The 24,293-nt window shown below is 36.7% G+C and overlaps 1 pseudogene; it reads right to left on the bottom strand.

The window, feature by feature from the left end:
• Positions 1 to 559: 559 nt before the first annotated feature.
• Positions 560 to 24,293, bottom strand: part of LOC120621537 (AP-2 complex subunit beta-like) — a 55,926-nt pseudogene continuing 32,192 nt past the window's right edge.

Raw genomic sequence — 24,293 nt, 5'->3', positions numbered from 1 at the left:
CCTGATCACTTTTGAATATTTTTGTGTGCATTTAGTGTATGGAATGATTTGTTCCATGGCCATTGTGATTGCAATGCATCTAATCCTCATACCCCATTTGAGTTTCATCAGTTGTTCGCATCACGTTCTTTATAGTAGGAAGATTCAGTTCAAAATCATGTGTTACATTTGATTTTTTTCAGTGAGAGAATTCCTTGCTTTAATATTTTTTGCCTTTTCCTGTTTTAAAAATGAGCTCTCAATTACAAAGTATGAAACTGCCTTCAAAAATGCCAGTCACTGGCCCAGTATGGAGAAGCCCACAAGTAAGGACAGACAACGGCAGCAGCTGGCAAGAGGTGGGAAGTAATTGAAGCAGTGGTTACAAACGTTCACCGGAAGCTAAAACTATCCAACAGGTTGTGCCTTAATGTTAGCACTAGGTTAGACTAGTCACGACCTTGGTGGGTGGCCTCAGTATATTTGCGTTCAGATGCTACACGGCAATACAGTTTCTTACAGTTAAGAGTTCTTAGCTTGTACCAAGCACAAGGTGACCAGAAGGCACCGGACCAGCCTATTAGTTTTTCGAAATGCTGTCGTAGACCTGATAGATGTACTGAAAGACATCAGGGGCTCTCCACTTCAGAGGCAGCATGTAATTGGGGTTTCCTGGCTGGATACATAGCACAGCCAAGATCCAAATGCCATTAGTGAGCTTCACGGTTTGGGACAGCATGGCCTGCCCTTCTACATTCCTCTTGGCAACAGTGTAAAGGTTGTTGTTTTGCAACTTGCTGGAAACAGTGTCAGCATTTAAATGATATTCCTTAATCTGAAACTGAAGTTCATTTTCACTGGGGATATCTTTCCATGTTGCAAAGAACTGATGCTCCTTTTTGCCATTTTCTACAAAGAGCACATTGAGTGGGATGAGGCAGCTGAAAGTAGAAGATCAAGATGGTTTTTTTGCAGCCACTTGTAGGTTCTTCAGAGGTTCTGTCTTTATGACTAGGTTTAGGGTGTTCAGAGGCAGGAAGACGCCAATGCTCTGGGTTGGCATTAGTGGTCTGTGGATGACCAGAGGAGTGCTGGGATGACACCAAAGCTGTTCTCGTTAAACTGGATTGCAGAGTCTGTCATGGACTACAGAGCTTGTTGGCAAAGTTCATTTCCATTGAGTGTGCCCTTGGCAATGAGTAAATATTCCAGAAATCTCCAAGCCTTTATTAGCCTTTACTGCAGGCAGCCAGACAGCACTGGGAGCTGCATTATCTACCAGGTTCCATGCCTACCACTGTGGAGAGTTCACATAGGTCATTCGGACCTCTGTTGACCACGGTGAGAAGGAGCAAAGGTTGCAGGCACTAATGATGGGATGAAGGCCTGGCCCTCCACACTATCTAGTCCTCCTCCCAAGAGATCCACTGCTCCTACCTACATGGAGGATACCTGTGTACATTGACTGGGGGACTGAGATCATGGTTTAAAAGGTCCCCCAAAACGTCAACTTGAGAAGGCATAAGTTGAGGCTGTTCTAGGTTGGTGACAGTAGTGGTGCCAACAGGGCTGACCCCTGCATCAGTGCTCCCATGATGTATTGGCAAGTGACTTCCTTCCACAAAAGCCTTGGGCGGCATGTGATACACAGAAGCCAGAGAACCAGTGTGGCAGAGCAGCTCATCCAGCAGAGTCGGCTCAATAAGATCTGTCTCCTCAAAGATCGAAGGCTTCTCAGACAAGACTACTTCTTTGGCTGTGACAGAGTCCATTGAGAGAAGACACTGAAAAATATAGCCCCGATCTCGAAGGTCAGGATTATCAGAATCTTGTGTTGCCAAACTTAATTAAGACTTACTGTACTAGCTCCTGTGTTTCTGATGGTTTCTTGAGAAACAGCTTTACTATGGCAGTAAGCAGAGTGAGCTGCACCTGGGTGCTTTCACCATGAAAACCCTCCAGGAAGCTCTCTAGTAACTCATTGCCATTGCCAATTCTTTCAGCACATTCTCCCACAACCCAAACCATAGCTGCTCAAGCATCTGGCTCATCCAGCAAGCCTCAAGTTCTCACACAGTGTGGCAATGATACTGTCCTGATTCCATCTTTATGTTCTTAATACAGTTCTGTCCTCCCTGTCTGTTTTGATGTTTTGACTTTGGTTGGCTGAATCAGAATTCAGCTTATTTTGAGGTACTCTTGAGATAATTAGGGTCTCTTCTGTGGAGACCTGAGTGATGTTGTTTGTATAAGGATGTCTCAGCTTGGCTTGCCTGTCACTGATGTTTTTTCTTCTTGACCTGAGGCAACTCCTGAACTTCATGTGTTTCCTATAGATCCCATGGCTTAAGAAGAGAGATGAACAATTTTGATTTATTACCTTTGTCAACTTATTTCACTCCCACTCCTTTCATTATTGGGATGATGGGATATTATAGTTATATTTAAATAATGTCTGTCTCTGTCAGTGTCTATATGATTTTAAGGAAAATACAGTTTGGTTTATAAAAATGTATTTTAAAAAAATGTCATAATATGTTCCTGTTTTCCCTCAGTCAGTGTCTGGTTTCTCTTAAGTTCATTAAGTTGCCAACAATATATGACCATCCATTTCTGTATATGCATTATGTTCTCTGTAATTCTAAAGAGACTTTAGGGTAAGATTAAACAAACAAACAAACAAACAAACAAACAAGCCTGTAATCTATGTTTAGAAATGTCCATATCTAAATTTTAAAATATTGTCATTCACATCAAAACACTTCTTACCACTGTTACCACTTCTTATTTCTCCTAAATTATTTCAGTTTTTTTTTTTTACAAACTCCACTGATCATAGTAATCAAAACCCATTTAGAGGAGCTTCAACAACCAAGCTGAAGTGCCACTCTCTCCCTGAAATTAGCCTGACCCTACTTGGTGCTATTTTGTTCTTTACTCAAAGGTTTCATTTATCGTAAAGTTATAGCTACGTATGGCTCATCTTCATATACACACCATAAGGCAGGTATAATTTCTACTGTCTAAATGCAGGAGTTGAGATTCATAACCTAGAAAAGGATAAACAACTGGCTAATAAGTGGCGGAGTTTGGATTAAACCCAAGCCTCTGACTTTGTACCACAGTAGTCTCTTTACTCTTGGATTGGCAGGCTGGCATTTGCTCACATTATTGTCCTTTCCTGTACCTTTCTTTGTTCCAGAGACAGACTAAAAAATGTGTATTATTTAATTTCTTCTTTTTAATTAGAGGATAGCATGTTCCCTAATCTTTTTCTCTTAAACCCACCACTGACCTCCTCTTTTTTCTTATTTCTGTCGCCCAGACTATACAGATTCCTTTGGTTTTCTTTCCTTTTCTTTTATTTTTAAGGTCCTGCTCCAATTTCCTCCCTTTTGTTCCTTCCTATTTATGTTCTCACATGAATCACTTCTGCAAATGGAAGTCTCTATTTTGTATTTTATAGCCCATGACTTTTCTCTCACCTTGGAGGATTAAAAAATCTTTTAAAAATGTCTCACTACTTTCTGATGTCTTTTTTAGCCTAAAATATATAAAAATAATAGATTTTTGACAATATTATTATATATTTGCTTAGAAAGTTGGGAAATGGTACTATCTTTTTTATTACTGAATTACCAATACTAACATATGATCATCTGGCACAAATAAATATTTGCTAATACATGAATACACACATTTATTCACAGCCACACACAAAAGATAGAATGAGTGGCATATAACAAAGCTGGGACACCAAAGAGCGTAAGGACTGTTTTCCAAGGTTTAAAATACAAAACAATATCAAAATCAGTATAAAAAATGTAAAGATATATTTGCAATAAGAAGATTAATGAGAAAAGCCTGGACCTACTCTGTAGAGAAGTGATATAATGTTTACAAATGACTAAGAGAAAGGTCAGTTATTCAATATCGGTATCTATTCTGATTTCTTTCTCAAGGAGACTTGCCATAATGGCTTTGAAAAAATATAAGCCAAAGGCAAGAGAAGAAACATGTTTGACTTTTCAGGTGTGTTTAGGTTATCACAGGTATTAAACAACATGTCACATTCCTGACTAAATTAATTTTTGTACTCTAGTGACTAGACAATGCCCGTCCTGGTGCCTGGCCCAATGCAGTGGCCCATGGATGTGAACGGAATGAATGGGTGTAGTCACTGTCAGCATTTAGAGGAATCATGGAAAGTAACAGGGAAATCATGGAAAGTGCCAGAACACTGAAATAGAGGAAATGTGTCTTCTGAAAACTTCAAAACAACACATTTACCAAAGATACCTAGCAGCTTGCTAGGATGGATTGGGAGCCCTCAGGGAGTGAAGCATTGAGTCTGACCTAGAATGACAGAGAAGGGGACCTCAGGTAAAGAACAAGATAAGAATGTAGGAGTCATTAAAAATGGCCCATATTAAAGTAATGTTTTCTATAGATCCATGATTTTTCATATTCTTTAAGACATACACATCATTTACATATGTAGTTGAACCTTGGACAACATGAGATTAGGGGCGCCAATCCCCTCGCAGTCAAAAATCTGCATATGACTTTTGACTCCCCCAAAAGTTAACTACTAATACCCTACCATTGACCAGGAGCCCTACTAATAACATAAGCATGTATTTTGTATGTAGTATGTATTATATACTATATTCTTACAATAAAGTAAGCTAGAGAAAAGAAAATGTTATTAAGAAAATCATAACAAAGAGAAAATATTTATAATACTATATGTATTTATTGAAAGAAATCCATGTAAGTAGATTGCAGTTCAAACCTGTAATGTTCAGGGGTCAACTGTGTGTGTGTGTGTGTGTCTGTGTGTGTCTGTGTGTGTCTGTGTGTCTGTGTATGTGTGTGTTATTTTGCCACAAACAAATTCTTTCAATGAAATCTTAGTGGAAGACCAGTATATAAAACTGCTATGGGGAGAAGGGTGTTGATTTGGAACTTTATATTCTTCTTGTCCCATTTCTGGATTCTTTTTTCTATGGTGGCCCCAAAGAGATCTCCAGAGAGCCCCAAATCTAGTTGTTCTCAAATTGAAGTATGAATGAATATCAGTTGAGGTTATTTTAAAAATGAAGAATCTTGCATCACACCACCAGTGATTCCCATTAAAAACAAAGTGGAAAAGAACACAAGTATCTCAAGTGGTGCTGATGTAAAACGCTGTCAGGACTCCACACAGTTTGAACAAGTAACCTAAAGATAAATTGCCTTTTGTGTTCACAGCCTGATGGGAAGGTTAAGGACCTGGGATAGATGGAATTATGAAAGGCACTAAGTGCAAACCAGTTCTAAGTTAACATGGAGGGAGGACTTAGTGGTGTCATTAGGGGTCATGACTGGTTAAATCCTTGTACTCTTTGCTTGGCATTCATGGGGCACGTTCATGATCATGGAGAAATTGAGAATTTCAGACTAAATAAAACAAAACAAAAGCACCTTTATTTCTCATCTTCTCTAGGGAGCTTAGCCTTTTATCATCCCCAGGACAATTCAGCCAACTCAGAAGGCAACTAATTCTTCTCAAATAATAAGTTTTTATCTTGTCCCTTTTGCTTCCCAGGGGTCGTTGCTAGCTTAGCTCTTGTACTCTTTCCTTTTCATCATCCACCTGTATTTAACTGTTTCCCAGGTTCTTGTGTTCAATTATTTATTGGTGTTTCATTCTTGCGATAATAACTCCCCTCAGTGGGCACTACTGAAACCTTTCCCTTCTTCTCTTCTGTGTATGTACATTTACAAATAGGATTTTTTCATCAGCAGCTACTTTGTCAACTCTCTTCTAGTTCCCTGTCTGGACCATAGCTGTCAATCATGCACCCCAAGCATGAGAGTGATGTGGCTGGCTCAAATCCAGCTGGAGTTCTGATTTTCCCTGCTGTGACTAAGCCCATCAGGTATATTCCTCAGATGCTCAATTTTTGCTCTTCTCATGCACTTCTGTGTAAAATAGGAAGCTGACACCTATAAGCTGCACAGCCCAGGCTCTATGGCAGCTGGCTTTCAACTCTGCTCACCTAAAATAAATATTGGTGAAAACACGGAACATGAAGAGGAAGAACTGCTCCCAGTAGCATCTCTGACCAGGCTGGGACCCTCCATGACTCTAGCTCCCTCCTCGTAGGTCTGTCATGTTCTAGTTTCTGTCAGGTATCCCTGCCCTGGGGTTCAGGTAACACTGCCCTTTTCTCCACTTGTCTCTCCAGCTCTAGGGTATAGTGGTTTTTTGACTGTTGCCAATTTTGGAGATTACATCGACTTCTCAGCTGTTTCATCACCTGTGTAACCAATTCCCTGAATTAAATTCCCTCTGATATAAATACTTGAAATGGTTTCTGTTTTTCTGATTAAGTTTTATACCTCACTATATCTTTTCATTCTCCTTCCTTTTTCTTCTTTCCCCTTCCCATCTTCTTCCTTCTCCCTTCTATCTTTCTTCTCCTTTTCCTTCTCTCCCTCACTTTTATAGCTAAGGAATTTCCCCACTTAAGTGATGAGGTTGCAAATCTATTTTAGATTTCCCAGTGCACCCAAATGTGAAGCCTCTTCTTATCCTATCTCAATCTCTTGAGATTAAATTTCTCTGTTGGAGGAGATTGTTAATTGACTGAAAGGATTTTTCGATGGTTATAATTATAGTCTATGACCACTTAAAAATAAGATGCAAGACTGATTAGAATTAGACTTAGAATTATATGATGATTATGTAAATGGATTAAGAAAGATAAGGAAGTCCATATTCTAATTTATTCAGGAGAATGTTGTGTTGTTTAGGAGCATGAGGCAACGTGCGGTTAAACATTAGGTGAGAAGGGTTGCTGAGACCAGAGACCAGAGATATGGTTTCGAAAGAAAAGAATTTCTCTGTCTAGTGAAAATCATGCACTTCTCTGAGAGTAGCTTTCTTGGAGAGATTCTCAAAAGAGTGTGCGTGTCCTGCAATGGAGACTTCTGATCTGTGATTGATCAGGTTGTGATTGATCTTGTATCTGTCATCATGCTTATTGGTAGATAAAGCTCCTTGGAAAACTCCAATCTTTTCTCATCAAAAGAAATATCTTCATTCTGGTAGCAGTATAAGATAGTTAAGGATCTTATGCCCTCATCCTTAACACCCAACAACACAGCACCACCGCCACCACCACTCCACACTCCTTATACACACACACACACACACACACACTACACACACAAACACACACACACACACGGGAAGACACATGCCAGTAATCTGTACTTATCTGTATAGTTAGGAAAATGGTCTCTTTCTCTTTCTCTGGATCAGGAAAAAATGGCAAAAGATCTCCACATCTGGAGTGCTTAGTTTTCTTAATAATCTGTTATTAAGTAAAAGGGGAAAGAGCTAGATTGTTACCAGATAGATAAATCAAAGGGCCTTTGTCTCAATAGTACATCTTTAAGAGACAGATTATAATTTGGCATGTTCTGGATTTGAATTCTGGTTCCTGTGTGACCTTAAATCAGTCATTAAATCTCTTTGAGGTTTGGTTCCCTTATTTTTATTAAGAGAATAATAACTCAATTTATAGAATTCTTTTGAGGATAAAATAGTGTAAGTCTATTAAAACTTTCAAAATATTTGTTGATGTCGTAGTTTCTATATTATATACACAACTCTCAGGATATGTGCTGACATTCAATAATGTTAAACTCAGTATTGTGTATCTTCTACATTTACACTGCTTTACAAAGTTCTTGAAGTTTCAGAATGATGAGCTAAAAACTAAAGATATTTAATTTTTGAAGTAATTTTAAAATACATAAAGCATACTTGTTTGACTAAGGACCAGTACATAACATATAAAGGAGATTTTTATAACTATGGGAGTTTTATTATTGAACTTTGCCTTTACCCTTTAATTCTTTTTGATAGACTATATACCAGGAAAAAATTTTCTCATTCAATATGAATCTGTCTTATCTACCATTAATTCCTTTTTCAAAATTCATGATATTTGGCATTTTAAAATATAATTTTAATTTTTAATTACAGTTGACATTCAATATTATATTATATGTCAGGTGTACAACATAGTTATTAGACATAACTTACAGCCTAAACACTCTGATAAGTCTAGTACCCATCGGACACCATACATAGTTATGCTGTACTTTACATCCTCGTGACTATTTTTATAACTGGTAATTTGTACATTTTAATCCCTTCCCCTTTTTCAACAATCCCTAATACCCTCCCATTTGGCAACCGTCAAAATGTTCTTTGTATCTATAAATCTGTTTTCGTTTCACTTGTTTATTTTTATTTTTATTATTTTTTAGATTCCACATGTAAGTGAAATTGTATAGTATTTGTCTTTCTCTGTCTGACTTATTTCACTTAGCATAATTTCCTCTAGGTCCATCTGTGTTGTCGCAAATAGCAAAATTTCATTCTTTTTTATGGCTGAAATAATCCACTGTACACATATAGCACATCTTCTTTATCCATTCGTTTATCTATGGACACTGAGGTGGCTTCCATATCTTAGCTATTGTAAATACTGCTGTAATGAACATAGGAGTGCATATGTCTTTATAAATTAGTGATTTGAATTTCTTCGGATAAATATCCATAAGTGGAATTGCTGGGACATATTTCTATCATTAATTCTTTAGTTCTTTTGTTCTGTCCTGATATTTTCTCACACATTCACTTCCACTGAATGTGTGAGAAGTTACTCTCTCTTCCTTCATCATGACAGTGGATTTTGCCGTCACTTTCACTAGAGTCATTCAGTTACTTTTTTGGACGTAAATGTATACTTCTACTCATTTTGAACCCACAGGTTGACACATTAAAGATTCAGTAGTGAATTCTAGAAAAACGATGACCTCTTCATGGTTTTTACACCCCTCATTTCAGTACTAGTCAACTGCCTCTTATGGCTCAAATAGCTGCTGGGATACACATAATGCATTGGATGCTGTGGAACCTAGTTAGTGTTCTAGTGGTATGGACTAGAACAGAGACTGAATCCGAGCACCTTATAGCTCAGAGACAAGGATTAGAACTCAGAAGATCCCTGTGAGAGATCGGCTGAATTATATAAGTAGGAGCCGGACCAGCTACATAATTTGGGGGGCCAGTATAAAACAGAAATGTTCAAAAATTAAGAATTTTATATGTTTATAGCAGAACGTGATAACAAGCATGAGGCCCTTCTAAGTTTAGGGCTTTATATGACTATACAGATAATGTGCCCATGAAGTTAGTCCTGGGTAGGAGTAGGTTTTAAGGGAAGGATGGTGTAAGCATCAACCTCGTGTGTTTGTGTCAGACTTTCTAGCTCGAGAAATCAAGCTGAACTGGTGGGCTGAGTCCACCTATCTATGAGGCTTAGAGAATGTGAGGTGACTGAGGAGCATAAAGGCTTCCTCCTAAGATTGTATCAGGCAATTGGCAGTCTGAATGCTACTGTATCACCAGCCTACAGTTTGACATAGACCTAGAGGTTCCAACGAATGTCATCAAAAAAGAAAAAAAAATTAAGGAAGAAAATAATTAATATAAACATTGAAAAAATGAAACTATCTCATTTTCTTGATATGAAATATTGTATACTAGAAAACAAGATATTTCTCAAAAAATCGAAGATAATTGATAAGATAATTTGGTACAGTGGTTAGATATAATATAAACATACAAAAATCATACTTTATAGTATTAGTTGTGCTTCAGTCAGAGAAGTGGAACTACAGTTGACCCTTGAGTAATGTGGGGGTTAGGGATGCTGACCCTACATATTCAAAACTCCACATACAACTTTTGACTCTCCCCAAAATTGACTATGCTCAGTTTTAGTCAGGATTTGGTTCCAGGATCCCCACAGATACCAAAATCCTTGGATCCTCTAGTCCCCTGTATTAAATGGTGTATATCAACACATGCAGTTGGCCTTCCATGTGTATAACTCCTAACTGCAGATCAAAAATAGTATAGGTGTCATTGAGAAAAAAAATTGTGTATACATGGACCTATGCAGTTCAAACCTGTGTTGCTCAAGGGTCAAGAGTATTGTGGAATAGGAAATTTATTATAGGAATTAAACATTATTCAGTGTGGAGAGAACTTGGAAAGTAAAGGTCCCAAAAAGAGAGTCAAAGGAGCAGAGAAAAATGACAGGTCAGCCCTGGTGCAAGTATTTACCAGCTTGCACCTGGAATAGTAAGTGTATCTGGTCACTTTTGTTGGAATTATGAAGAAAGCTGGTGTAGAAGTTTATAAAATATTGTGTAGATGCTAGTGGATGATTCTTGGCTCGTTTCAGCCACTGCCTCAGTGGGTTCACAATGATGTGCGGGTGGCAGGTCACTGTTTGTCAGAAGGACCAGTGCTCACAAGGGAGAGCTGGGGAAGAACAAATATAATCTAGAAACTGCTTATGTTTGATAGCTGCTATTTCATTCCTGCATCCAAAATTTCATGCAACTTCACTTTTGGCCAACTACAACCTGTAGCTGTACAAGAAAGAGGGTTTGGGGAAACATAGTTTCCAGCAAAGCCAAGTCTAAAATAGAGCTTTTGATCTAAGTACAAACAAAAGAGGGAGATAAATAATCTACTCTTGATAGCGAAATATCAACAAATTACTTAGTAATAAATTTAACAAGAAAGGCATATAGTAGGCATGAAAGACATTGTAAAATCTAAAGATGTCAACCAATATTTGGTCTTTCATAGAAGATTTAATACTATTAAAATACAAATTCATCCAAATTTAATATATATTTAACACAATTATAGTTAGCAACTCAATAGTTTTTTATTTAATAAAATGATCTTTAAGTTTATATATAAGAGTAAATCTTCAAGAATACCCAAGAGAGGGATAGTGAAAAGTGACTTGCCTTAGAGATTTGGAATATATTGCTAAACAGAAAGCCTCTGTTCATAAATCATTATGGTATGACCATAAGAATAGACAAAGTAGAAATCATAGAAGGTTGAGAGGATCCAAAAGTGGGTCCTATATGAGCATTTAATATATGAAAAGACAGTATTTCAATGTAGAAGAAGATAATGGATTATTTAATACATTTATTATTTAGTAAATAAAAATAATGGATTATTTACACACCTAACTATCCACTGAGAAAAAAATCGAAAATTGAGCCTCTTTCTCATCCTACATAAAAATAATCTCCAGTTGGTTTAGATATTTAAATGTAAAAAATTAAAATTTTGTAAAAAACCTCTAGAAAACAATGTGAACATACTAGAGGCAAATGATGGACTCTAACACTCAAAGCTATAAAAGAAAAGTGAGAACTAATTAAGTTTTCATCATGGCAAAGGTACCATGAATGAAGTGAATAAACCAACAATAAATTTGGATAAACATGTAAAGCAAAGGAAAAAACTAATATCTATACTATACAATAGACTCAAAAATTAATAGGAAAGTAGCAATGAATCTGAAGAAAATATTTATAATAGTGAAAATCTTCATGATCAAAAATACATGGAAAGGTGCACAAACACATTAGCAGTCAGTAAAATATAAATTAAAGTGGGAGATTTCACTTTTTACTATTCAGAATGGCAATATTGAGATGAACATAAAATCTACTGCTGCCTGGGACTGGGAAAAATAGCATGCTTATAAATTGCTAAAAGAAACATGAAAGCAGTCCCTCAACATCAGTAAAAATATGTATATATCCTATGGCCTAGTAATCCCTTTTCTGATAATCTATTTTATATAAAGAAACCTTCAAATCTGTAAGGATTGTCTACAAGGTTGTTTACATCAACACTATTCAGAATGGGAAAAAAAAATCCATCAATAATAAAATAGATAAATAAATTATTGTGCTTCCAAACCACTAAAAACAATGAGTGAAAGCTATACTAGGTACTTTGAAAGACTTCTATGAAATTGCACACAAAAAAATAATGTGTATTATCCCATTTTTGTAGTGTATTGCTAGAGCCTACATATGGGTATGTATGTATATACACATATATATGTATATAAAAATATGTACATGACTACATGAGCATGGAGAAAAAATATGAAAGGATACATTTTAGGTTGGTATCTAGGGGGAAGAGGCGCTTCTCCAAAGAACTTAAGCGGGTAGAGCAGGGAACAAGGACAGAAGTAAAAATGTAAAGTAAAAATGAAAAATGAATTAAAAGTAATGTAGGATATGATCATATTTATTTATGTATGTAAAATCAGAATTATATAACTATATAAAAAGAAGTTTTAAATAAGATTTGAGCCAAACCCTTGGCTGGTCCTTAGTGAATGGATCTCTTCTAGATATTAACTTTTTTCCCCCAATTTTTCTTAGACCAAGAGGTTACTAGGTTGGGGGCTCTTAAAGTAAAGATAGAAATAAACTCTAGGGGATTTACAGTTTGGGCGTATTTTCTGTTGAATTTTTTAAAAGGTGGTGACTCATAATCTATTTCTTCTTGAGAAATATGTAGAATAAGTACGTGTATGGTGCTGATAAACAGGTTTAGTGTCTGGGATGAATGTGTCATTAGCACAAATAAGAGGAGACAGAGCTTCAGAGCTTCAGAAGTCTAATTTAATTAGAACAGACTACATTTGAGATGATAGTTTCCACACTTACGATTGGTCTTTAGACAGTAAACAGCTGAAGGGGTAGTTAGAAGGTTTGAGTGGGCAAAAGGACCTTCTGTGGTGGAGAGCATATATTGACTCAGTCACTGAGGGAATTTTGAGGATGAAGGTCAGAATGTTGGGGAAAATCACACTTTAGAGAAAAAAGGTGAAGATGATTAAAGTCAATGCAGAAACAGAATAAGCTGGAAAAAAAAATGCCAGTGGAAATAAAAAATATTCATCTCCAAAGAGAGAGCACCTAACCATGGCCAGTGCAATGGAATGGGGAGATGCTCCAGTCGGAAAGAAGATGGCTAGATTTTGCAATTTAGGGAGGTATCACTAACCTTGAGACGGTGTGGGTAAATAGAGTAGCAGCAAACATGTGGGGGCCTAACGTGGATATAGTGAGGGCTCACTCTTCATCAGAGGCACAGAATTCAAGACAATGCAGGATTTGAGAACAGAGAAAATTTCAGTCCACTTCAAGGAATGTTTTTGATCCTTCGAAACATTGTTATTACTTAGATGGCAGTAGAATTTACCTCTGCCACCAAAATGTTTTAAAGCAGCTGCTCAGAACTCTAGAGTGGAAATTGGTTTGAGGTGAACATGTCCACTCTATAAGGCTCCACTTGGGAAGCACTCAGATCCTCTCCACCACACTGCTTACTCCAGCTACAGCTGCTGTGATCTGTTCCATGATGGATGGCTTCACACAGCTTCATGCAGGAGCACCTTAGCAGCACCCCATCACAGGTCTGCCCAGTGCGTGCCTCTGTTTGCCTGATCTACAGCCTCTCTTTCACAGGGGTGAGCAACATCCACAGGAACCTACTTAGCATTCACACATATGTGTACACATATATATGTGCATGTGTGTGTGTTGAGGGGGCAGGTCCTTTGACCAGTGAATAAAGGCCACTGGATAAGTGCCCATTTCCTTTTCCCAGGCATGTCTTAAGATATGTTTCCTATAACTTCTCATTTGGTCCTTTCAATTAGACCACCGCTTTCCCCATAGTAGCTGTGGCCAACTACATAATGCAATCTTGTGTTCTCCCTTCTTCTCTGTTTCAATTTCCCTATCCCTCATTCCTGACACCTCCATCAAACTCCCCACTAAATTATTGCACTTAACCCTTTGTTTCTGGCTCTGTTTTCTGGAGGTATTCAAGCTAAAACAGCCTCTACTGAAAAAAAATAGGAAATATAGGCGCTATATGGTCCAATACAGGACTAGAGAACGGAATGAATGTTTGTTTCACTAGAAAGTGTGCTTCTGTATCCCTTTATTTCCTGCTTTTTAAAATGAGTTTGGGTCTTCAGGTATTTTGAAATGTCTTCAATATGTTGATTTCCTTAGGTGAATAGCAATAGAAGAACCTGTTCTGTGATTGATCTTCAATTAATTGCAGAATATACAATGGAGTGTAAAAGAATTCAGCTACTTTTGAATAAAATGCTCTTATAATTAAAAATCTGTTAGGAAGAAGAGTCCTAATTTTCTTTTATGTGCCTTGAAAATTTGCCAAGAATTTAAAAGTCTTCCATCATTACACCATGGTTCTGGACTTTTAACAGTCCCTTAGCTCTTCAGTTAATTTTACACCCTGAACCAAAATTACTTCTTTAGGCTCTCTTTGCTTTTTTATGTCACTTAATTTAGTAAGATTTTTGGAGATGGTTATTCTGATTATGCTTTGTTATTTAATTATGGGATCTGCTGTTAACAATTATGCTACTCCAAAAGTAGCTTCTGAATAGAAAACTCTTTTTGAGACTGATCTGGGAGCTTTCCAGTTTCATGCCTGTCTCTTCTGATTTCAAGGTTGTCCAAAGAATTATGTAGTGTTAATGGACATCAGAAGCAAGACCAGGACTTGAGCTTTCTCTCTCTATTGAATTTAATTAAAAGAGCTCATCCAATTACTACCTCTATTTGCTTAGAGGTTATCCTCTAGAGATAACAGTTTCTCTAAGGGCAGCATCCTAAACTGCCATGGCTTCTTTATATTCCTGGCATTTCATTCTAGGCTAATTCTATTTGAACTGTCTTTAACTAGAGGAAGAAACTCTTAAAAGAAAACAGCAAATTTGCACTGGGGTACACATTTTAAATGTCAAGCACTTTATTCCTGTAATTGAATTATAGCTCTAATTTTGAGCCTGTGAGATTGAACAAAAACCTGTCAGAAATAAGCTATATCTGTATCAGTCTGGTCCCAATTCCTCAGCCTTGGCATCATTGAAATGGACAATGAGAAAATTATAGCGCTGTGACAAAACATGGAAGCCCATAAATGTTGACATCAAATTATCTGACTCTTCCACTTACTACCTGAATCTGACAAAGGATGCTTAATTTCTCTAAACTTCTATGTCCTCATCTGTGAGCACAGGTGACTGCAACCCCCTCATCAAATTGCTGGGCCCCTAGGAAGCACTCCGTGATAACTATTATCATTATTCATTAAAACTGCTAAAGTAAACTGTAGTTAATGACAGTAAATGCCTAAAATATATGTGGGTTTCTTTATGATGAATATGAATTGTCTTTTAGATATTGAGAAAGTAAGGAAGTGAGGAAAAGCAAAGGTAACTAAGGATTAAATTTAAAATCAATGCCTTTAAGAGAAGCAACACTGTATGGGTTAAGATCATGGTTTCTTAAGTTTAAAAGCCTGAGTTCAAATCCCAATTCTGCCACTTATTAGCTCTTATTAGCATTTGAATGAGCTACTTAACCTCTCTGTGCCTGTTTTCTTATTCTGAAATGGGGGATAATTATAGTGCTAACCTCATACAGTTGTTATGAAAATCTAATTATGTGTTCTTAAAGCAGTGCCTGGCAGGGCCAGCTTCATGGTCTTGTGACCTGTGCCATTTGCACAAACTACAACACTCAGAACAACCCCATGCTTTGTTTAATGTTCTGCTGCTCTTGAAATTCTTAATAATTTCTTATTATTCCTAATAGTTTTAGGCATGCATATGAGCAGATATGAGGAGATATGCGTAATGGGCATGGCCACTTTATTCCTTGCTTCTGCATTAGCACATACCGTTTGCAATGCCCCATGAGTAGAGAATTCCAGTGGACCCAAATGCGTGGGAGTTCAGTGAGACTCAAAGCAAATACAGGGTGTGTTATGTGTATGACTGGCTAAGTGAGAGTGCTAATGGCCCCAATAGACCACAGTTTTGGCTTAAAACAGAACTTTCTTCAAAGGCAGGAAGAAGGTAATAACAGCCTAAGAAACACAATAACCAAAAACCCTATAATATTCTTTCTGACTCATTTTATTTCCTTGTATTAGCCAACTATTTATGCTAAAATAATGACACAGAAGGGAGAGAACTCATAGTCATGTCAGTCTGTTCTTATTCATTAATAAGCTGAAAGCAGAGAGTGTTAGTAGAATGTGTACGTATCAAGACGTGAACAAAAACAACTGAATTATTCCTGTGCAATGTTTCTTCTGTTCTATCAAGAAAGAAATACATATGCCCATATGACCTGTGAGCAATACAAATTGTGTAATTCTGATGATTGTACAAAGGTGACATTGCACAGTATAAAGATGGACAAGAAAACGTATGCTAAATATTTTTAAAAATAGATTTTTCTTTACTTAAAATGACATTACATAGCAAATAAAAAACATTATGACAAGTGAGGAGACCATGAATGAAAGGAAAAATATTTATTTTTTAATACCTTTGACAGCACCTTTTTTTTTTTGCTTTTTGAACAAATGGCTCTGTACTTTCATTTTGCATAGGGCCCTACAGATTATATAGCTGGGCTTATTGCCTTGCACATCATAAATACTATATATTTATATCTATCTATATGTATGTATGTGTGTGTGTATGTATGTGTATGTATCACAAAAGAATCGATGGTGGTTTCAGATTTTTATACTGAAATATTGTGTTCTTATAAGGAAAATTCAGAATTTCTAGTCGTGGAAGAAGGTTATTCCAGTGGGGACAGATGACTTATTCAGTATTAGAACCTGTCCTTCCTTATGAGTTTTTACATTCTTCATGGAGCTGATACACCCATTGTTCCTACAATGGAAAGTTTTTCTTCTACATCACGGATGATCCCAAATGGCCAGATGGGCAAGGTCCATAGTACACCGCAGTTGTTTTTCTTTTTTTTTTTTAAATATATCATAGATACTTTTCCCTAAAGAACTTTACAACTTTCTAAACCCTTTCAAATACATTGTTTCATCTAAACCTCACAACCCTTTTGATTTACTCAGTGGAGAAGTTAAAAAATAATGTATATGGCTGGCTAGTTACCAACACCCCTGTAGGGGTATCACCTGCTGAGCACATCACAACCCAAGATCTGACCCCTGAGTCTCACAGATTCAGAAAACAGGTTGTGTCAGTTTCTCAGAGCTTTATTGGACTTAGGCATGCTGAGTCACTTCAACCAAATCCACAGGAGAATAAAATATAGAATACAGAATACCAATGCTGTAATTTATAGGGACAAATGTAACTTTCAAGCACACCAGCCCATTCCCTCACTGAAGAAAAACATCCCGGGAAGCTGGGTTATCAGAAGGTAGCTTGTGGGCATGGAATCGGAGCAAGGAGAGTTGGTTGGATAATGCTCACGTTTCATTGCATCGGGCTTCGCTGGTCTGATAGAGCTGTCTCGACAATAAGAAGTGGGCACGTTTGTATCATTTTGTCTTCCTAAGACACTTTGTTCCCCAGTCAGTGCTGGAAGTATACTGATAATTCATACCTTTCTTTCTCTCATTCTCCTTGCTGACTGATTCATTTTCTGATGGATTCATACCTTCTTGAGATACGTGATTTTTATCAATATAGCAACAGCCAGATTTCTTTTCCTTTCTGCTTCTGGCATAGGGAATATTTTTTCTTCCTTAAGGCACTTTTAATATAACTTGTGCCAGTTTTAAGGTTTAAGTATTAGCTTTTAGGACTACCTTCAGGAAGTGCCGTCTTCATTTTACAAAACAGAAAACAAGCTCAGAGAATTTTAATAACTTGTTCTGAGGAAGGAATCCACATATTTACTTCTATTCTGGGTTTTGTTTTGTTTTTTTTTTATTTTTTATTTGTATGCAAGTATACTGTCCTTCCTACTGCATTATAGTCTACCACATCTGCCATCTTGAACTTTATGAAATTAAAACACTTTTTAACTTTAAGGCAGTATCATATTAATTTTCTACCAAACTCCTTGACTTGACTTACAAAATACCACAGAATCTGACTTTTAGCCCTCTCCCTCTGACTTCATTTTTTCTCTCTGCCCCTTTCACTCCTCTTCAGCCACACACATATCCTGGCCTCACACGTGCCTTTCCCTCTGCCTGGGATGCTCTTCCCTCAGAGATGCTCTTTGTTCTACTCTTTCACTTCATTCAGAACTCTACAAAAATTCAATCTCCTTTCTAAAATTATACCACTGTAACTCCCTACTCCAAACCGTTTATGTTTCCTCATAGCACTTAACACTACTTATTATGTCTCATTTAAATTTTACATATCTATTTTTATTTTTTTATCATCTGACCCTCCTACTGGAATATAAGCTTTAAGGAGCTTTCTTTGTTTTATTCATTATTATATCCTCAGTCTTTTGAATGATCTCTACCACATCGGACTACTGTGGAATAAAAAAGTACATGTAGGGCACTTCGCATCAATTCTGGTCTTTACTAAGAGGGCAGTAAATATGATTTTTGTTGTCTAACATCCATATATTTGATTCAGTCACTAAGCAACTTTCTCTCGAGTGGTTTTTCTGTGCACAGAGTAGGTGTTCATGGAATACATGTTGAGTGGAGATAGATAAATGAATGATGAGCTGTTATGGGAGTTGGAAGGAGGAAAAAGTCACTTCCAAATGGGTCAGATGTCAGGACATGATTCATGGAGAAGGTAGCATTTAAACCAGGTTTTAAGGTAATGCATTTGATTTATTTTTGTGGGCATGAGGAGAGAAGACACTTAGTGTACATTTACAATATTTTTGTAGCACTCTCTATTCTGCAGTTTTAACATCCTAGAAATGTCCTAGAAGGTAAGCTCCAGTTGGGTGGAAACTGTTTCTGTCTTGCTCATCTTGATTTATACAGTTTACTATCTTCATTTATCTAGTATATGTATATCATCTTGATATATCTATTATGAATGTCTAGATATATATTTTTTTCATTGTATGTTGATACATATGATAAATGAATAGATACAAATAAAAAGTGAAGTGTTACAAAATTTACAAAGATGAGATTTTGGTAAATATGACACTAAAGATTTTTAGTGAGGAGGTGAGACAGAGTTAGGCTTGTTTTGTGATTATTTCTATGAGTTAGTATTAGGGTCATCAACAAGATTCAAATATTTGTGAATTTATAAGCCCATATTTCTCTATAGGGAAAATTTAGAGTCATTAATATGTACGCAGTTTAGCATAAGTTTCAAATTAGTATAAAGTTTATTATGGAATGTTGATGTTTAAAAAAATGATGTTAATCATTTTTTTTGAGTTTCAAAAAAATTAGTAGTCAAAAAGACTAAGAAAGTTTGAATAGTTTCCCTAATGTTATGATGAGACCTTATTTGTCTTGTGAGATTTTTAGTAGTTAAGCTCTGAACCATTTTATTACCTGAGGGTAATTAAAAATCATATATCTTTATGACAAGAAATCCTCGCTTGGGGACACATAGTAATATGTTCCTATACAAAAGGCACTGGCATTTCTTACGTCTTCATTAGTCATAGGTACTACACAGTATTTAAGCAGTTCTTTATTTAATGGCCAACTCAGTCAGCTAACATGTGGCTGAAGAGAAACATAGTTAGATATTATGAATCTAAATGTGATTCCTATCTTCAGAACATCAGTCATGGCTAGGAGAGAAGGGTCTAGTTTTTTCTTGGGAGTTTTTTTTTTTTCCTACTTATCTGAGCACAGACTTATCGAAGAGCAAGTTTGCAACCCGTTGCTTTGGGGCTGATGAATTCTAATGGCCATTTCATCACAGCTGCAAGCACCATTCTAAACTTCTCTGTTTATCAGTTTACCTTGTTGAGAATAAAAAGCAGTGAATGCTTGACTATTTTTTAAGTAATATTTCCTTTTAGATTCTGAACTTTAAAAATGACATATGGCAATATTAGGTTTTATAACCACATTACTGGTAGTATGAATGTTTATTACTGGTAGTAAAATGTTTATTAATTGTGCCTGATAAATTACAATTTTCCAAATCTAGTTGGGTCATAAAACATGGTATGGTAAATTATATAAGCAGCTCAGCCCATGTCTAGATAGAAAGTTGTAGCAATAGATAGAAAGTTGTAGCAATAGAGGGATTGGATATCACAAAATTCTATTTACTTTCTCTTTAAGCCAATGCAGTGTTATAAAACACATGAGATTTTATCGTGCTTTTTAAGGACTGTAATTCTCTGAAGTTCCAAGCTGAGGTAGGTTATCTTTGGAAGGTAACGGTGTGTGGTTCATTTGAGTTGTGGATGTGTTGCTGAATGCACGGATGCTCAATAAGTTAGGAAAAAACCTGGATGAGTTTTGAAAGCCAGTGAAGTGGGACAGCAGAGAGGGCTAATACTGGATGAGATAGATGGTGACCTTAAAGCTTGAAAGGCAGGCAAAGAAAAGAAAAGCCAGGTGTTCTCCATGGCCTATCTTGGTTACTTTGACTGACAATCTCTTGTAATATCTACAGTTTTGCCTTTCATTGTTTCCTCTTAGTTTTGATAGTTATAGATTAATTCAGGAAGGTGAAAAGTACTATGAAACCATATTGTCCTAGTTCCATTTCTAGTATTTATCTACTTTTTAAATGCATTTATTCATATGAGGTGTTATAGATATGGGCTGGGGAGGTGAAAAAGTCATTATTCTTCAATGGCCTTTCTATCTAGTAATTCTGAATAGTAATTCTCTGTGGTGGTTAATTTTATGTGTCAACTTGGTTAGGCCACAGTGTCCAGATGTTTGGTCAAACACTGGTCTGAATGTTCCTGAAAAGGTATTTTGAGATGAGATTAACATTTAAATCAGTAGACTTTGAGTAAAGTAGATTACTCTCTTAATGTGGGTGAGCTTTATCCAGTCAGCTAAAGTCTTAATAAGAAACAATTGACCTTCCTGGAAGAAGAAGGAATTCTGCCAGCAAGCTGCCTTTGGACTTAAACTACAACTCTTCATTGAGTCTCCAGCCTCCCCAGTCATCTGAGCCAGTTCCTTGTTGGTTCTGTTTCTCTGGAGAGCCCTGACTAATTAATACACTCCCTATAGTACAAATGGGAAACATCACTAATGAAGTGATTGTTGTTTTAATTAATCACTTTTATTACAACTTTAATCTTTATTTTAGACAATGCTCAACAAATTTACTGTGATTTATTGTTTTCAGAGGGCATGAATTTTCCCATTTGTGTTTTATAAAAATTTAACAGAAAATTAGGACAGAGTTCAATTATCCCCATGGGTTTTGTAGATTTGAAAAGTATTATCCAGAGAGTTTATTGCTTATACAAAATCAGCTGTGAAGTTAGAGCGCTGTATTTAGTACTCAGATTTCCTTCTTCATAGTATTGTAATCTTTTTATGACATATTGCTGCATCTTTGAGTATATGAGAATGTTATGTCATGGCAGAAGCAATATATATATATATATATATACACACACACACACACACACACACATATATATATGTAATGTCATTCAGTGTAATATCAGAATAATGTATACTAAAAAAATGTATGAAGCTTATTGTAAGAAAAAGACATTCAAGAGAAACTCTGTGAGTTACACAAGCTCACGGAGAGGCCTGCTTCTAATGCCCCAGTGGGGCAGCCCTGGCTACTTTCTGTATTGGTTCTTTTTTTTTTTCCTCTTGTGTTTGAGCCTTATGTCATCCATTGGAAACAGAATCAAAAACATGGTGATGTTGTAAGGTCTTGGAAACTAGGACTACTAAGCGATGTTTTATTAGCATATGTAGACTATCAGGCTCTTTTATTACTTGCACAGCTTGGCCAGGCATTGATCCTTAACTCTGGAAAGTGGCACGTTGGGCACAGCTCTTTTAAGGCAGCATCCTTGAAAAGGACTTGGTTTGGCGAAACTGACGTGGGGCAATAAAACAAGGGAGACATGAATAATTTAAGCACCATGAATTGTCCTAACAGAAGTTAATTTCCACTAAAGTACCTTCCAGTTCCCGTTGACTCCTCTTGTACTTTTTTTTATGCCTTCTACTACAACCTTAAACTTGGCTTTGGCTGTCGGTGGAACACTAGTTCCTCTAACCAAGTGTTTTAACATGAAGCTAAGTTTTGGAAATCTGTCCTTTACCTGCTCAGCAACAGCAATGATTTGTGTATCGAAACAAAAATGTATATAGACTATTAGGCTCACAATTGGAGATTAAAATAAAAAATTTGAAAACCCAACTTTTTTTTGAAGAATCAAGAGATTATAAAGTAGCTAACATTGGACATTGGCATTGCTGAGGTGAGTGAGTCGATCCACAGGGGCTGGTGGTTAACAGCTGTCAGTGACTGGGCCTCATTTATCTCTGCCTCCCTAGGTGAAGAGAAGGCTCTCAGTAAGTCGCCGCTCTGTGTATGGAGGGATATTTAATATTGATATTTAATATGCTCTTGCTGGGGCATATTCTTCATTTCACACAAAGGATCAGCTGGGCAATGGGCCCATTCTGAGTTAGCCTCATAAGTCGAAATGGCTCCTGGTGATGTCCTGCTTGAAGTCCACGGACAGCGGGACAGTAGGAGCACTGGCAGTGCCCTCCCCTGGGCATAGTCTTCATCTGTGTAACTGAAAGGAATTCCTGGGTTAGGGACCATACAAATTCCATGGCTGTTTGTTGGCAGCGTCCTATATCATCTATAAATAATATTTGATAAAGGCTTTAGCATAATTAGAACTCTTTTTATAGGCAAGAGAAAATGGGCCTTTTTTCTCCCTTTTGTGATGCTGATCAGTCTCCCACTCAGCTGTTGAGCTCTATTGCAAGTGTACCTCAAAATGATTAGATTTGAACACAGCCTGTCACAGGCAGTTGTGGCAGGGTTATAGGTGACAAATGAATCCTTCCATTTCTGTAGGACACTGCTCTAGGAGTCAGGAGACCTAGATTCTACTAGGAGGAGCTATGTGGGGTTTGCACAATGATTTGTTTCTCTGACCTTGATTTCCTTTTCTATAATTGAAGAGGTTGGTTTAAGTATGATTTAGAGCTACCTACAACTAAATGACTTCATGGTTTGTTAAAGGGTTTACCAGATGAGTGTTAACTCCAGGTGTTAGAATGTGAGGTCACAAAAGAGTCTTTAGATATTAAGTTTTGGTGCCAACCAGACCTTCACAGATACTGGAATTTATAAACTTTTCTGTAAAATTGGCAAAATAGTTGTTCCTTCCTTATAATGTTATTGTGAAGTTTGAATTATATGTTGCATTTGAAATGATTAGCAAATAGCCAGGCTCAGGGTAAGGCTGACTAAATATTGCTTATTAGGACACTTTAACCTTCACTATGAGTAATGAAATATAATGAAAAGAATTTATTCTAATACTTATATTGCAGGTAAATATCACTGACCTTCATACAAGGTATGAATGCAGAAAAGTCAATTTTCTATTTCTAAGCATATAGAATATTTAAGGTGATTTTTCTTTGGACCAAGAAAATATACTCTTTGCTGACAGTTGCTAGAGCGAGCTTACATATATAGATACTTTTTTAAACTTAAAAAGATCATAAATCCACATAATTCTTCTAGTGGAAGAATTGTCTGCATGTAAAGGTAAATATGTGTTTGTCAGTGTGTTTATCAGTTATTATTTTAAATATTTTTCAAATGGTCAACATTCTCAAATTTGAGGAAACAAAAGAAGTGAAATATCTCTTTCTCCTGGTCTCATTTACCATTTTCTCTACAATCTCTTCAAATTTTCCCCACAAAATTTAGCTGTTTTTATTAGTTTCCTGTGTATATTTTGAGCTTCTCTACTCACACTTAATTTTTCCTTTTTGTTTTCTTAAAAGGTAGCTTTTCTATGTCTTTCTATATCCTGTTTTCAACTTAACTTTATATCCTGTAAATCTTTTCGCATAGAGGGATAGATTGTACTTTTCAAAAAATGGCAGCAACAATAGCTTCCCATCCCACCGCTCTTCTTTGTGACTTTGACAATCTTCATGTTAGGAGGTGACTTGATGTCCCCTCTCCTTAGATCTGAATGGGATTGTGACCACAGAGAAAGTGATACTAAGTGATGAGGGTAGGACAAAAAAGGCAATACCATTTCCTCCTGGCTTTGTTTTTAGGCCGCTGCCTTTGAAACTCAGGGACCGTGCTGTAAGAAAGCCTAAGGAATCATGTGGAGGTGTCAAGTGTAGGGATTGCAGCTTCAGCTCCAGACGAGTTTCCAAAATCCAGCATTCAGCCCCATACTTACGCGTGAGTGGACCTTCCCAGTATTTCAGCCTCCAGCAGTGGCGTCAACGTCCAAGCTTCAAGCCTTCCCAGTTGAGGCCCTGTCAAGGGTGTAAGAGAAATAAGCGGCTCCTCCTATTCCCTTTCTGAATTCTTGACTGAGAGGATCTGTGAACATAATAAAAA

Source organism: Pteropus medius, unplaced genomic scaffold (genome assembly GCF_902729225.1).
Source record: "Pteropus medius unplaced genomic scaffold, Ma_sr-lr_union100, whole genome shotgun sequence".
In the NCBI taxonomy this organism is placed as follows: domain Eukaryota; kingdom Metazoa; phylum Chordata; class Mammalia; order Chiroptera; family Pteropodidae; genus Pteropus; species Pteropus medius.
Note: the sequence above shows the minus strand (reverse complement) of the source record. Positions and strands in the feature narration are given on the sequence as shown.